The sequence below is a fragment of the Neofelis nebulosa genome, chromosome X (assembly GCF_028018385.1).
Source record: "Neofelis nebulosa isolate mNeoNeb1 chromosome X, mNeoNeb1.pri, whole genome shotgun sequence".
In the NCBI taxonomy this organism is placed as follows: Eukaryota; Metazoa; Chordata; class Mammalia; order Carnivora; family Felidae; genus Neofelis; species Neofelis nebulosa.
Window position 1 is genome coordinate 28999746 of NC_080800.1, and position 16964 is coordinate 29016709.

At 36.5% G+C, this 16964-nt stretch overlaps 1 protein-coding gene across 1 annotated transcript in view; it reads right to left on the reverse strand.

Annotated features, from left to right (window-relative positions):
- The window catches only part of DMD (dystrophin), a 2138536-nt gene that overhangs the window by 2068492 nt on the left and 53080 nt on the right, over positions 1-16964 (reverse strand). The window lies entirely within an intron of this gene.

Genomic DNA, 16964 nt, shown 5'->3' on the forward strand with positions numbered 1-16964 from the left:
AACAAATTGCCAAACACACAGGTTTCCCTCCCCCAACCCCCCATGGATAAGGTCCCATCCCTGACAGAGAAGTCTAAAAACAAGAACTACCAGAAGTTTGACAGGAAGTGAGGCTTATACCTTTTAAGGGGCAGATGATGTATGTGATGCCATAGTAACAGTCGCCTCAGGACAGCAGGTCATGAGTTAGGAAGGATGCCATTTTAAGACCTGCAGGGTAAGTGGTAGTTCATGAGCAAATTAACCCAGTTCGTTGTTATTTCCTTATTTACGTATTTTTCAATTTTTACTGCCTATGGTAAAGATGTACTTAAAAATTTTGAGCAGGACATAATTGTGATCACACACAATATTAAGGGACAAGGTAGGTCCTTGTTACTCTATCGTTAGAGTGTTCAACCCTCAAACAGTAAAATATACCTAAGAACAGGGGCACCTGGGTGGCTCAGTCAGTTAAGTGTCCAACTTCGGCTTTGGTCATGATCTCAGGGTTCGTGGTTCGAGTGCTGCGTTGGGCTGTGTGTTGGCAGTGCAGAAACTGGAGCCTGATTCACATTCTGTGTTTGTCTCTCTCTGCCCCTCCCCTACTCGTATGTGCACATGCTCTCTCTCAAAAATACATAAATAAACATAAAAATATTTTAAAAAATAAAATACACCAAAGAACAAAGTAAAAGCAATGGAATCATATTCAAAGGTGAGGGTTCTATTCTGTTCTTCCAGGTAGAATATTTCCCTTCATTGTGAATGTTGAACATACACATTTTAGTAAAGATAAAGAAAATTTATGTATGTATCAGTTAAAGAACATCCGTAGTAAAGATAAAGAAAATTTATTTATGTATCAGTTAAAGAACATCCGCAAAGTAATCAATTTTCAAATAAGCTAGCACTAAAAGAAAGAAGGAGCAAACTATATATTTTTTATGGTCAGAGGTTGCAAGACAGGCAGCACACTGGCAGTATGGGTTTGGTTTTCTAGTACAGAAAATTAACGTTACTTTGAAAAAATATTAAAACTTATGCATACATTATGTAAACACAGGAGCTTGTGGTCGCAGACAACTAGAAAAGTAAGGGCAACCATGAAATACCAACAAATTATGCAGAAAATAGAAGGGAAATGATGCTTGGTGAGGACAACACATTCTCAGTGTGACAACCACAATGGTATACCCAGTTCAGACTGTCTACTCATTTCATATATCAGTGGCCTCTGAGGCTTAGGAAGCCTATAGGCTCGGCCTAGAGATATTCTATTTTCCGCAGAGAATCTATCTTACACTGGGCAAGTCTACTTATCTACCTACTGTTTTTCTGATTCTTGCCTAGATACTTACTGTCACAGGTACAGATGAATTCAATCCACCTTGGGGCTCACACTGGGAACCTGGAAGGATTTGTAAGCATGCTTCAAAAGACACCATTATAGAAAAATAAATTATAATACTCACCAGGGGCCAGCAAACTACTACTTTTTACTCTGTGCTATAACAGAAAATAAAACCAACACGTGCTGTTTCATAACCCACTTATGAATTTATCTCCATAAAGCTTCTGAGAATTTAAGTTAATTATTCTTACTTCTTCATTTTGCATTTTAGTTGAAATCCCAGGGCCCTTCAGCAAAAGAGGATCAAATAAGTGATCGTTAATTTAAAGAAAAATTCCACATCAACACAGCTACACTAAATTCTAATATCTCATTTGAAGCCTCAGTTTTGCCAAATGTAAATTCATGACATAAAATAACTTAAAATACCAACATAGGTCCAAAACAACAACTAAATCTCTCAATATTTATATCAAACATTCTAGGATATCTAATGAAAACTCTTTTAAAGTCCTAAGATTCCATATTGATGGAATTCTTAAAAACTCCTGAATTTACTATAAGCTTAACCAGCAAAATCGCTTTTAGTTAACATATAATAAAACTAAAAACTGGTATTGACAAGTCTTTGCAATAGCAAATACTAGTGCTTTATAAGCAACTGAATTAGCCACTTTTTTTTTCCCCACAGATAGAAATACCCTTCACATTATAGGTTTTTCCTTGAGAGGAAACAGCACAAGAAGAAGGAGTAAGAAGAAACAAGTTGTCAAGCACAAAAAGTGTCCTACTACAGAGAACATGTGCCAGGCTAATATTATAGAACAACTATTATCATTATTCATGAAAAGATTTTTTTCTTTTTATTTTTTTACTGAACTATAGTCCATGCACAACGTTACATTAGTTGCAAGTATACAGCATAGTAGCTCAACAACTATACTTTACACTGTGCTCTCCTCAAGTGGAGCTCCCATCTGTCACCATGCAACGCTATGACAATACTATTGACTATATTTCTTATGTTGTGCCTTTTATTCCCATGATTTACTCATTTCATAACTGGAAACCTGTACTTCTCACTTCCCTATACCCGTTTTGCCCACCCCAATCCCCAACCCCTCCCCTCTAGCAACCATCAGTTTGTTCTCTGTATTTATGGGTTTGTTTTCTGCTTTTTTTTAAAAAAAATGTTTATTTATTTATTTTGAGAAATAGAGCATACAACCACATGAGAGCAGGGGAAAGGGAGAGCAGCGTTCACCAAGAGAGAACGCTAAGGTGGCTCCAAGCTATCCCGCGGAGGCTGACATGGGGCTTGATCCCACGAACCGGGAGATCATGAACTGAGCTGAAATCAAGAGTCCAACATTTCCCAGATGCCTGTTTCTGTGTCTTGTTCGTTTATTTGTTTATTTTAGATTCCAAATATAAGTGAAATCATATGGTATTTGTCTTTCTCTTATTTGACTTAGCATCATATCCTTTAGCTCCATCCATGTTGTCGTCACAAATGGCAAGATCTCATCCTTTTTTACGGCTGAGCTGTCACAGTTTTGATTCAGGTGAGTTCATGGTTAGAAATTATATGGGGCTGATATAATATAGTGTGTATGTGTTTAGTGGTGGACTTTATTTTAATACCTTTATAAATGACTTCAGTTTATACAATCATCAAGGGTGTGATAGGGGTCTTTAATTGTTTGGTTATACTTTACTGCATTTTATGAGTGGAATTACATGGTTTAGTGGTATTTACAAACTTGGAGGTTCGCAAAGGTCTGAAGACACATACCTTGGGACTGCTGAGAGTTTGTTTTTCATACATGTATAAATGAGCTGCCTCCGAATGATTTTCTTTGTTAGAGTTTTATAATTATCATCAAAATGGATAGGAACTACAGGTTATTTAAGGGATTATGCTTTTTCTATCATGCCCTGTTTAACATTGTACTTGGTGTGTATCTCTAGGGTGATAATGCTTATGTTTTTATCTTTTGCTTTTTTTATTCATGTTTTCTGGTTTTTGTTTTTTTCAGACATCATTAGCAGGTGTTCAGAGAAAAAAAAAGATTATTGTACAAGGTTTTCAAATAGCGAGCAACAGTCAATGGTCTACTTTTTTTTTTTTTTTTTTTTTTTTTTTAAGCCCAACCTGGCCTTTGAGGGACAAAGTGGTAGATCTCAGTAAATTAAGGCTCAGAGTTTATCCTTCAGCAAGACAACACGATACAAAATTGAGAAAGAATGACAACACCACACCACTCTACCAACAGACACAAGCAGAGGAGAATCACCAGGGCTGAGGAGAGGAAGTGCACACTGTATCCAAATTTTCTGCCCAACCTCATCTGAATTGCCCCAGTGGGTCCTCCTGCTTGGAAGCAATTATAATCAATTCCCTCCCAACAGAGGGAGAGTGCACAGACTCCAACACAGTGGTGAGGTTTAACAAACAAAGCCTGAGCTTAGACACCCGGGAAGAAAGTGAACATCAGCAGAAGGCTGCTTGTACTCAACTAGAAAAATTTCTAACACATTCCAAGAGTATCTAATAATACGGTCGATAAGTGGTCTTCAGAAAAAGAGTAAATACAAGCAAAAAGTAAGGGAAAGATAATATAAACAACAGTAATTCCAATGGGAGCAGCTGAATAAACTATTAGCTTGAACAGAAAGGATCAATATGACACCACTGCACGCTCTTACTACATATATTAGAGCCACAAAAAATGCACGAATGGAATCTTGGCTGCATTTATTTTTTAACCAAAAAAAAAAAAAGCTTGTCGAATTTTTAACCCCTGGACTTAAAAAGCAAAGGACTTTTGCCACCCAAGTGGAGATTTATTACTTTAATATTCCAAAGCATCTTAACAAGGTGTCACTTGTGACAATATTTTAATAATCTACTCTATTCTTAACAATCTAAAAAAGAAACCATAGCAATCACTGTCAGTGAACATTTACTAAATATGAAGTAAATATATAACATTATAGTGAAGGCACTACCAATATTGTTAAGTTATAATTGTAACATTTTCATAGGGTAAAGATATTTTTTTCCTTGTTAATACCAGAAGTACCAAGGCCTTTTCAGAAAACGTAACCTTACTTTATTGCTGTTTATTACTATTGCTTATCCAATATTTTACACACAAACACTATTGAAGGTTTAAAGAAGGGTTCCTATTTTTGCCTAACACTGAAAAAAAAAAACCCTCATGAAATACTGTGAGTAATCACCCATCTCTTTCTCTCTCTTTCTCCCATACCTCTCTTTCATAAAGGTGAAATAAGTCATCAACTCATTATTGGGAGTGTTCCAAGGTAGAATTTTTTCAAGAGTCAAGATTGAAACTACACACACTGTGGGGGAGATGACTGCAATTATTGCCCTATATTAGGATCTCCATTTAGGATAATAGCATTAAAGTAAGAAGCAACACAAGGAAATGATGCAAAATACAATTAGATGTGGAGCCATACATGATTTAGGTATTTGTCTCCACAGTGGTCTAGGGAAAAAGTGAGACCATAATGTGTCAAAAATCATGTCTATGAGTAAAGACAAAAGGAAGAATAGCAAGTGTATACAGTAAAAGATAATCAAAACAATTAGAAGTGATCTTTTTATGACACCATTTAAGGGTTTATCACAGATACTTTCACCAAATTAATTAGCACTAAAGGAAAATACAGTGTTGAGGACAACTCACATTTATCTTAAGTGGGAATGTGGAGGTAGTAATTAAAGTTGGTTTGAATTCTAAAGGGGTTAGGCTATGAGTGAGTGTAGAAGTTGGAATTCCTACGAAAGGTAGACAGTGGACTTTAGGAATGCACAAACAAGCAAGGAGAGAGATTGGTGACAAGTTGTGGATACTCGCAGTTTTAGTTCCTTTGAGTATGCCCTTGGAAAATGGACAAATCCAGAAAGAATTAAAAACCCATGGACTTTAATCATGATCAGAGTAAAAATTGCCCTGTTCACCAGTGTATCCCTAAACACAAAGCAAGGTATCTGACACTTTCTAAACATTTCTTTAATGATCAAATGATTGCACATTCTAATCTCCTACCTTTAAGCACTATCCAGAGATGGTAATAAGTAGTAAAAGTAACTGATTGCAATCATCCATTCAATACAGGCCTAACACATACCAGAGTTCTGAGCAACAATGAAACACCAAACAGTGACCCCAGTCTGACATGTTTTCAACTTGTCTAAATTAAAGTTCAAATATGATACTTCTAACCTCAGTCAGAATCTCAGAATGATGCATTTTATAAATAGCAGAAAATTTTTAACAAGAAGCATTTATCATGCAAGAAAAAGGACAACACTGCTTCAAGAATAATAATCAGTCATTGGCACATTCTTAATGAGAGGATTTATATCCCATTGTTTCCAGTTTAAATGTCAATGTGCATACATATAAACATTTGGAAAAACAGGTTTCAGTAGATCATGTTATGTAAAGGTCATACAGACCTTGCAAATACTACTGCATCTCTAATCTTATCCATTTCTTGAATTCAAATATCAAATTATATCCCTTCCACAACCCCGAAATTTCAACTTCTGATAGTGGATCCAAAAAGTTTCACATTCCTCTATTTTTGAGAGCCTGTATAAAGCCATATGCAATTAGCATATATTATACTGCGGTATGCTCTGTCAACATCAGCTCTCTGATCAACGACACACCCTCACTGTTGAATCATCAAAACGCTACAGCAGTATTTTACAACTTCAGTTATGCATAATGTGAAGTAATATGCCTGCCTGCCCTCTGTAAATATGAGAGGCAATTTGTTTAGCTCCACGTTTTATTTTGCTTTCAGGATTACACTACTCACTAACTCCAACAAAAGCAATATAATAAGAAATACTGCCTCATAATACCACAGCTCTGTCCATCAATAGCAAAAATTCTCAATCTTAACACCAGTGCCAGAAGATGAATCTCATTATGCTAATTCAGTGATTGTATATGGATTCACATATTCAAGCATATATGAGAGAATACAAAACAAGCACAAATTAGATAAGCAGTGCGATTACTGACGTTTTTTTTCAATGATGTTCAAGAATGTGTGAGAAATCATCCGAAGTAATCTCACCATTAATGAAAGCAATGGAAGCTCAGAATGTATATATATGATGAGCTCAAGGTCGCATAGGTAGTCGGTACATCCTAGAGAATTCTCTGCTCTTGTTTAAGTATTTTTACCATTGTACTTTATACTGACATTAACTACCAACAATTCAGCACTAAGTGTAACTTGACAACTTCAAAAGGATTTCGTTCAAAGTATTTTGAAAGCTTGTCTTGAGTGGTAACAGATGAGTTGGGATCCAAGGTGGCCTAAGGGATCAGGGAGTCTGAACTAGATTATATGCATGTGAGATGTATGCTGGAGACTTATGAACAAAAGGAGAGGTGAGAAAAATAGACTTTTGGCAACATTAACTTGCTGTTAATTTACAGGACAAGGTGGAGAAAACCTCATCTACAGTGACGTGAAAATTAGAGAACTGGATATATGGATTCAAGAGGTAAGAGACAGGTTTGTGATTTGAGGTGTTCAAAATAAATGACCCGTCAATAACTGTACAAACACTGAAATTTACCTTAACAATAATTTTTAGGAGTAATCATCACAACTGAGGGCTCACTTAGTACAAATGGTTTCCAACACTAATAGAATCTGCCGGAACTAAAGAGCCCATCACTGAGGTTCCAGATTGTCATGTGTTCTATCAGTACATCTATCCAGGGTGATGAGAGGGCTTTGGAACTGTGTCCAAACTTTTATTACAAGGATTCTAAGACTGTTGCCTTAATAACAAAGAAACCAGCATTTCTGGGCAGCATGCTGGACCCTGCCACGGGAAATAAATTCATTACATGAACCCAGGTGACTGATTTTACATAGCCTTGACTCAGCACAGGTCTGTGCTCTCTTACACAATGGAATTGGAGACGAGCATTTGGTCTGTTTTTATTTTCAATGCAAAAGGCAGTCTCCCATCCTATCCTGAATATAAAATTGATGCTATATGGAGCTGTTTTGAGTACTGTGGTGTGAATGAAGCCTTGTAAACGCTGTTTTTATATGCATTCAAAAATAGACATTTATTATTCTTTCAAGTATAATTGATACACAGTATTATGTTAGTGTTAGGTGTACAACATAGTGACTGGAAATATGTATACCTTGCAAAATTGTTACACACAGTAAGTCTAGTTACCATCTGTCACCTTGTAAATTTGTTATAATATTAGCGTCTATATCATTGACTATATTCCCTGTGCTGTACATTACATCCCCATGACTTATTTCTTTTACAGCTGGAAGTTATTTGTTAATCACCTTCACCCACTGCCCCCTGTCCCTGTCCATACTAATGCCCCTTCCATTCTGGTAATCACTCTGGCAATCTGTTCTCTGTATCCGTGAGTATGCCATTTGTTTTATTTTGCTTGTAAGTTTGTTTTGTACATTCCACATACAACTGTAATCACGTACTATTTGTCTTTCTCTTATTTCACTTACTGTAATATCCTCAATGCCCATCCCCATTGCCACAGGTGGCAAAATTTTATTCTTTTTTCTGGTTGAGTAATATTCTGTTGTGTGTGCATGCATGCGCACATGAACCTGCACCGCCCCCCTCCCCCCTGCCAAACTACATCTTTATCCATTCATTCACTCATGGATACTTAGGAAGTTTCCTTCTTTTGGCTACTGTGAATAATGCTGCAATAAACATGGTTGTGCACCTATCTCTTTGAGATACTCATTACATTTCTTTTAGATACACGCTTAAAGGTACACTTGGAATACATGGTACCTCTATTTTTAATTTTTTGAGGCACTGCCATAATGTTTTCTACAGTGTCTGCACCAAGTTGAATTCCACTAACATTGCATGAGGGTTCCCTGTCCTCAATATCCTTGCCAACACTTGTCTCATGTTTTGGATAACAGGAATTCTGACAGGGATAAAGACATAGTTCATTGTGGTTTGAATGTGCATCTCCACAATGATTACTAATGTTGAACATCTTTTCATGTACTTATGGGTCATTTGTAAGACTTCTTTGGAAAAATGTCTATTCAGATACTTTGCTCGGTTGTAATCAGATTTTTTTTGTTATTGTTATGGAGTTGTATGGATATTTACCCCTTTTCTGGGTATTAATCCCTTGTTCACTTGATCTACTTAATTATGCAGAAGCTTTCAGTTTAATGTAATCCCACTTATTTTTGTTTTTGTTTCCCTTCCTTTTGGACTCAAATTCAAAAAAAAAAAAACATCAGTAAGACCACCGTCAAGGAGCTTGGCACCTATGTTTCTTCTAGTAGTTTTACAGTTTCAGATATTACATTTAAGCTATAATCCATTTGGGTTGATTTCTGTGTACACTGTAAAGTAATGGTCCACTTATCCCAACGTCACTTATTGAAGAGACTCCTTTGCCCATTGTCTAGTCTCGCTTTCTCTGTTATAAATCAATTGTGTAGGTTTATTTCTAGACTATTCTGTTCCACTGATCTACAGGTCTTTTTTTAAGCTAATACCTAATGTTTTCATCACCACACCTTTGTAGTATGGTTCGAAGTCAGGAAATGTGATACATTCAGCTTTAGTCTTTCTCAAGATTGTTTTGGCTATTCGGGGTCTTTTGGGGTTCCGTACTATTTTTAAGATTATTTGTCACAGTTCTGTGAAAAATGTTGTTATTTTGATAGGGATTGCATTGAGCCTATAGATTGTTTTGAATAGTATGGACATTTTGAGAATATAATGTAATCCATGTGATCCATGAGGATGAAGTATCTTTCAGTTGGTGTCATCTTCCACTTCTTTCAGCATTATTTTATAGTTTTCAGAGCACAGGTATTTCACTTCCTTGGTTAAATTTATTCCTAATGATGTTATTCTTTTGATAAAACTGTAAATGGGATTGTTTTATTCATTTCTCTGATAGTTTGTTATTACTGTATAGAAACACAAGGGATTTGCAAATATTAATTTTTTTATCCAGAAACTTTAATGAATTCATTTATTAGTTCTAACAGTTTCTTGGTGCAAACTTTAGGGTTTTCTATATAGTACCATGTCATCTGCTAGTAGTGACAGTTGTACTTCTTCCTCTCCAATTTGGATGTCTGTTTTTTGTTTTTTGTTTCTGTTTTTTTGCCTAAGTGCTATGGCTAGAACATCCAATATCTTGTTGAATAAAAATGGGGACAGTGGGCATTCTTGCTTTGTTCCTGGCTGGTAACATGGGGGGCATCTCCTTACTAGTACCCTGTAGTCACCCCACTATCTCTATGCAGGAGAGGGCAGCCTCAGCCCACAGGAACAAAGAAGCCTTTTACTGTGATGAAATCCCTTGTGCTGGTGTTAGGTGGGCACCCAAGAGTTTTCTGGAGTAGGGGACGTCTCAGGCCTGCAGTAACAATGGCATCCCGGATCAGGCTATGTGTTGTAGCATGTTTCCTTTAACTGGTGCCACCACCTGGGTCCATACCTCTCAGCAGAGGAGGGTTGTCGTAGGCCCAGGGAAGGAAGAAGCACTTTCCCCTGCTGCTTATTTTTCACACGTCTCCTGTTCAGTATGCTTTACTAGTTATACCTGGCTCATCTGGCATTGTCAGAAGAACTCCGATTCAATCCATGAAAGGAATGAGTGCACCTGGGCCACCCTCTGTTATTAGTTTGGGTATGGGATATGCCAGCTCTGGGTCACCTTCTTTTGTTAGATGAAGGTACCTAAGAGAACTTGCTACTGTTCATTTTCCTCCAGTCCTGGCATCTCAAATTACTTTGCTTTCTTTCTGACCAGTTTTCATAGTTCTCTTTTGATTCCTTCTTGATGTAGCTCTATGGTTTACTATTGTATTTAGCTGGGAAAAGCGGGGACAAAATGAGTCTATGCCATCTAGTCTGAAGCAAAAGTCTCAATCTTATTTGATTATGTTTTAATATATAATTCGGAGAAAAGTCTTCTTTAAAATACATAGAACCCAAGGGGAAAAAGGACATTAAGACACCCAAAATTGAACTCAATTATTCTTGCTGCATGCAGGATAGCTGCTGACTGATTAAATTACAAATAAACGACAGTTCTTCAAGTTAACAACTCATAAAGCGTCAACTATACCATGTGATGACTAGAATTATAGTATTTGGTGTTTAAAAAAATTCGGACAAATGTTTCTCCATCCCTTCACTTTCAATCTGCAGGTATCTTCAGGCATATATATGGGTCAGAATTCAAGTTATACTGCAAAGCTGGAGTAATCAAAACAACTTGGTACCGGCAAAAAAATAGACATGAAGATCAATGGAATAGAATAGAAAACCCAGAAATGAGCCCACAACTATATGGTCAATTAATCTTTGACAAAGCAGTAAAGAATATCCAATGTAAAAAAAGTTTCTTCAAATGGTTATGGGAAACTGGTCACGAATATGAAAGAAGAATGTGAAGAATATGAAGAAGAATATGAAGAATGAAACTGTCCCACTTTCTGACACCATACAGAAAAATAAATTCAAAATTCATTAACGACTTAAATGTGAGACCTGAAACCACAAAAAAATCCTAGAAGAGAACAGAAGCAGTAACTTTTTTCACATCGGCTGCAGCAACTTCTTTCTCATTTTATCTCCTGAGGCAAGGGAAACAAAAGCAAAAACAAACTACTGGGATTTGATCAAAGTAAAAAAGCTTCTGCACAGTGAAGGAAATCATCAACAAAACTAAAAGGCAACCTATGGAACGGGACAAGCTATTTGCAAATGATCTCATAAAGAGTTAGTATCTAAAATATATAAAGAACTTACAAAACTAAACACCTAAAAAGCAAATAATCCTGTTAAAAATGGGCAGAAAACATGAAGAAACATCCTTCCAAAGAAGACATACAGATGACTAACAGGCAAATGAAAAGATGCTCAACATCACTGATCATGAGGTAAATGAAAATCAAAATTACACTGAGATATCATCTCACAACCCCCGAATGGCTAAAATCAACAACACAAGAATCAACAGGTGTTGGCAAAGATGCGGTGAAAGGGAAACCTTTTGAATACTTGGTGGGAGGACAAATTGGTGGAGCCAGGGTGGAAAACACTATAGAGGCTCCTGAAAAGGTTAAAAATAAAACTATGCTAGGATCCAGCAAATGCATTTCTAGGTGTTTACTAAAAAAATAGAAAAGTACTAGTTCAAAGGGATGTATCTACCCTGATGTTTATAGCAGCATTATCTGCAATAGGGGAATTATGATAGCAGCCCAAGTGTTCAGAGATTCATGAATGGATTTAAAAAAAAATCTCTCTCTCTCTCTCTCTCTCTCTCTCTCTCTCTCTCTCACACACACACACACACACACACACACACACACACACACACACACACGGGAATATTACTCAGCCTTAAAAAGGAATGATTCTTTCCATTTGAAACAGTATGTATGGTGCTAGAGAGTGTAATAAGGGAAATAAATCAGTCTGAGAAAGACAAATACCCTACAATTTCACTCATATGTACAATTTAAGAAACAAAACAAATGAGCAAAGGGGAAAAAAAGACACAGAGCCAAACTAAGAAATAGACTCTTAACTGTAGAGAACAAACTGATGGTTACCCTAGGGGAGGTGGGGGGGTGGGTAAAATAGGTGATATGGATTAAGGAGCACACTTGCTGTGATGAGCACATGGTGTATCAAAATGTTGAATCACTCCACTGTAAACCTGTAACGAATATTACACTGTATGTTAACTGGAATTTTAAAACATCAAAACTTTATGTATTTAGCATTAATGCTAGCAACCTAAAACAATGTCAGCATAAAAATACCTCAGTTCACTAAAATATGTGAAACTTTAACATGTAGACTTATTTTCCTGTTTAATTTTATGAAAATTATGTCAAAACTATGCAAACAAAAAAATCCTCATTTTTCTGAAATTGACCAGTATATTACCAGTATATAATATACATAGTGAACGGATATATGTATGTGTGTGTGTGTATGTGTGAAAATATATATATATATATATATTCATTAATCATACACACGTCTAGTTTGAACAAGTTAGGGAGTACAATATACAGTAACCACATTGGCTAGTATTTTAAATGCTTTAGTCAAGGTCAAGGCTGGCTCCTCTCGAGGAATCCAAATTAGTTTGAATATAAAAATACATTAAAACACTCTTTTTTCAAAAATTATAAAGTCTTTCTAAAGGACATAACACGCAGTAAGTAATTCATGAATTTTAGAAGGTATTACCATTCAAAATTGTCCCACACTTAAATGCAGAACAAAACTAAAAACGTTTTAACACAGGGGCACTTCAGTGGCTCAATCAGTTAAGCATCTGACTCTGATTTCAGCTCAGGTCATGATCTCAAGGTCTTGAGATTGAGCCCCCATCAGGTTCTGCACTGACAGGGTGGAGCCTGCTTGGGATTCTCTCTCCCTCTCTCTGTCCCTCCCCCACTTGTACATGTTCTCACTCTTTCTCTCTCAAACATTTAAAAAAATGTTTTAACATAATTAAAAACAAAGTAATTTCGTTGAACCACTTCTTTTTTATGTTAGGTATTTCCTTCTAAGCTTTTATTAAGGTTTACACAAACTTTCATAATCTTACTGCAACATTGTTATCTACTGTTAATAAGTTCAATTCAAACATTTTTTTTAAAAAGCCATTCTCCTCTATCCCTCAAGTCATAGTCCCTTTTAGGTGTCTGTTACTTTGGATTTCTGTCTCATGTCACTGTGTAAGAAATCCAATTCAAAAGAAAAGATTCCCTTCCTTCCTTCCTCCCTTTTTTTGCCCTAATACTAACACAGGGTATAGCACATACAAGCTGCCAATAGATTCTTGTTAAATGAATTCATATTTGACAAGAAACAAAGTACAAATAAAATTATGAGAGAGAAGCAATTCTTCCCTTTGAGAAAATCATAGTTGAAATTCAGTGAGGGGTATTAACGACACTGCATAAATGACTTCCTGTTTCACTGAAGTGTTTAATACGGTCTTTAAATCAGTACTTCATAGCATCCTGCTCGTCAAAGCAACATTTGGGACTCTTTTTTGTTCCTAATAAAAGATAAATAACAGAATTTGGGGTTTTCCTAAGCATCTAAAGGAGAGCTGGCTAAGCTATTCATACATGTCCCTTTATAACTGGGATAATATAGTTTTAGTTTATGATGTCTACAATGTACACAGGTATATTGTCAATTGCCTTAACTTATAAAGTATATTCTTTAAAAATAAAACCAAATATAAAACCTTAGATGATGTAACATAATAAACTAGTCATTTTTATTCACACTCCATTATTAAAATCTCAGTTTACAAAGAGTATAAATTACTCCTTACTTTTTGTGTGTTGTAATGCTGGGGAAGGACGAACTTGATAGGTTTCATAACATTATATAGTGATGCATTCTTATTTCAAAGCTACATCTTTTTTAAAAAAAATTTTTAATGTTTTTATTTATTTTTGAGACAGAGAGAGAGCATGAGCAGGGGAGGGGCAGAGAGAGAGGGAGACACAGAATGTGAAACAGGCTTCAGGCTCTGAGCTGTCAGCATGGAGCCTGATACGGGGCTTGAACTCATGAATCGCGAGATCATGACCTGAGCCAAAGTCAGACGCTTAACTGACTGAGCCAACCAGGTGCCCCCAAAGCTACATCTTAAGATGAAGAAAAATATACATGGGGCCTTTAAAATGTATTTTTGTGCATAGATTTTGCAAATTAGAGGATCAAATAACAAAACACAGAATTCTTTACACCAGAAGAGTGTTGGGCATGGAGCACACCAGGCAAGAGAGAGATGTGGGAAGGCCTGACCAGCCCACAATTGTCTCTCTTTTCTGAGAACTGCCACCTTTTCCTTCCAATAAACCCGTAAGCATAGTCCCTGGTGTCATGTTTGTAATGCACAATGATGCCTTCCAGCCACGGCTGGTAGGACCCAAATTATTGATACTTGACTCAAATTGGAACACACAGATGCTCCTCCTGGAGTGTTTTACCTGCATCATCAACTGAGTACGTGTACACTCAGTCATATTCAACAGGACACAATTAGGGGAAAGGTCCATGTTCCAATCATGCCTAGAGCTTGATTATTCAATTTTCCTTGAATTCTACTACTACATAAACCACAAAACACACACACAGCTTGAGTACTGAATTCTAGTTTATTTGCCTATCTATCTCTTGCAAGGAAGATACATTATTAATATTCACAACATGGCTTGAAAAATCAGGTATATCTCAGAAAGAAAACATGATGCTACTTGGGAGACTGAAGTAAAAAAGGAACAAGGGTAGTTTCCATGACATACAGTAAGTACTTCCCCCTTATCCATGGAGTATACAAACCGAGACCCCCAGGGATGTTTGAAACCGCGATACTACCAAACTCCATATACACTGTTTTTTTCTGTACATACAAACCTATCATAAAGGTATGTATGTAACTTATAAATCAGCGTAGTGAGGGGTGCCTGAGTGGCTCAGTGCATTATGGGTCTGACTCTTGATTTCGGCTCACGTCATGATCTCATGGTTCGTGGGGTTCAAGCCCCTGTTGGGCTCCATGCTGACTGGGTAGAGCCTGCTTTGGATTCTGTCTCTCCCTCTCTCTCTGTCCCTCCCCTGAATGTGCATGTGCACACGCTCTCTCTCAAAGTATGTATGTATGTGGATATATATATACACATAAATATTTAAAAAATAAATATGTAGACAGTAAGAAATTTACAATAGCTAATAATAAAATAGAAATATTTTACTATTCTATATTAGACTGTACTCACCCTTCTTGTTATGATGTGAGATGATAAAATGCCTGTGTGATAAAACGGGAGTGAAATAAATGACAAAGGTACAGTGATACAGTGTGAGACCGCTACTGACCTTGTGATTATATATCAGAAAGAGGATCATTTGCTTCTGTAATGCTGTTGACTGTGGTAAGTGAAACCACAGCAAGCAAAACCACAGATAAAGGGGAGACTACTGTATAATCATGTTGTACATATGATTTTTTTTTGAGAATGGGGACATGTCAGTATTGTGTTTTGTATACAACCCTGAAAAGGGATGTATGGGAAGAAACGCTGTATAATGTTCCTACAAGTTATGCTTTTATATCAACAAGAGATTTTGTAAAAATTCTTCTATAGGACACTTTTTACATATGCCTTACAATATTATAGAAGTCATATCTAACTTTATCAATTTAAAAATAAATTACTTGATAAATAAAACAAGTTGGATTTACTCAATTTGTTAATTATTTCTTTCGAGAAAGGTAAAAATCAGAGAAGTCCAGAATCATACAAGTATATATGGACACATATCCAAGAAATCATAATTACTGTGTACTAATCAATTCGGTGTTAATAACTCAATCAAAAAAGAAAACACAGATGTGTTTCAATATAATCTTGCTGCCTCATCTCTAAGTCTGTTCTCCAGTTCTCCTCTTCATAAGTGGCCATCACATATGTCTTTTATGCTCATCAATTCAGTTCATTTGTTCTATTTTCCACTCACATTTCTATATCCATAGACAATACATGGGATTGTGTGTGTGTGCGTGACCTTTACCAATTTTCTTAGGTGCTGGCTGCCCTTCACAGAGCTAAGCAGCTGTCCATAAGAACCCATGTCCCCCTACTCAAATTGCTGTAGTATTGCTGAGAGAGATGCTGCTCAGCCTGTAACTACATTTTATAGCCCTTTTCACATCCAAGCTGTGGTTATTTGGTTAGGTTTTCCCAGTGGAATATGAGTGGAAGTAATTTGTGTCAATTCTGTGTTTGTGATTTTAAAGAGCTAATGTGTCTTTTCCACTCTCTTCCCCAACCAGTGGCTGAATGCAGTCGATTCTCAGATCAAAGAAATGGTGGATCAAAAAGATGGAAGAAGTCTGGATCCTCGCATCACCCAATGGAGGAAAACCACAGGGTGCTGCCATGGACTGTGACATGACAACACAATCCATGTCTGCTAAGTCACTGAAATTGTGAGTTTGGTTTGTTTTAGCAGCTAGTATTAAAATAATGTGTATACTAGCACACTTTCCTGTCATTGTAGAACTTTGCTCCTTTTTATTCAACATTGTGGATTTGGGACACATCATTATTATTACGTGTAGACATAATACAGAGTTTCTCAAAAGCAGCATTACTGACATTTTCGCCTGGATAAGCTTCTGGTGGGGTCGGGGAAGGAGGGAAGAGCTGCCCTTTGCATTCTACAATGCTTAGCAACATCCCTGGCTTCACCCACTAGATGCCAGTAGAACACCCTCCTCTGCAGTCATTACGATTAAAAAAAAAAAAAGTCTCCAAACATTGCCAAATGGCCCTTAGGTGGCATTAGCAGGCTCATTTCAGAATGACTCATATGATGCATCCCTTTTACTTACTCAATAGTATTCCATCACAATCATTAAGGATATTTATGGTATTTTCAGTATTAAAGCACCGTTGTTGCAATGAATATCGTTGCAACTGATTTTGAGCTAAACTCTGCTACTCATGTTAGTTATCTAAG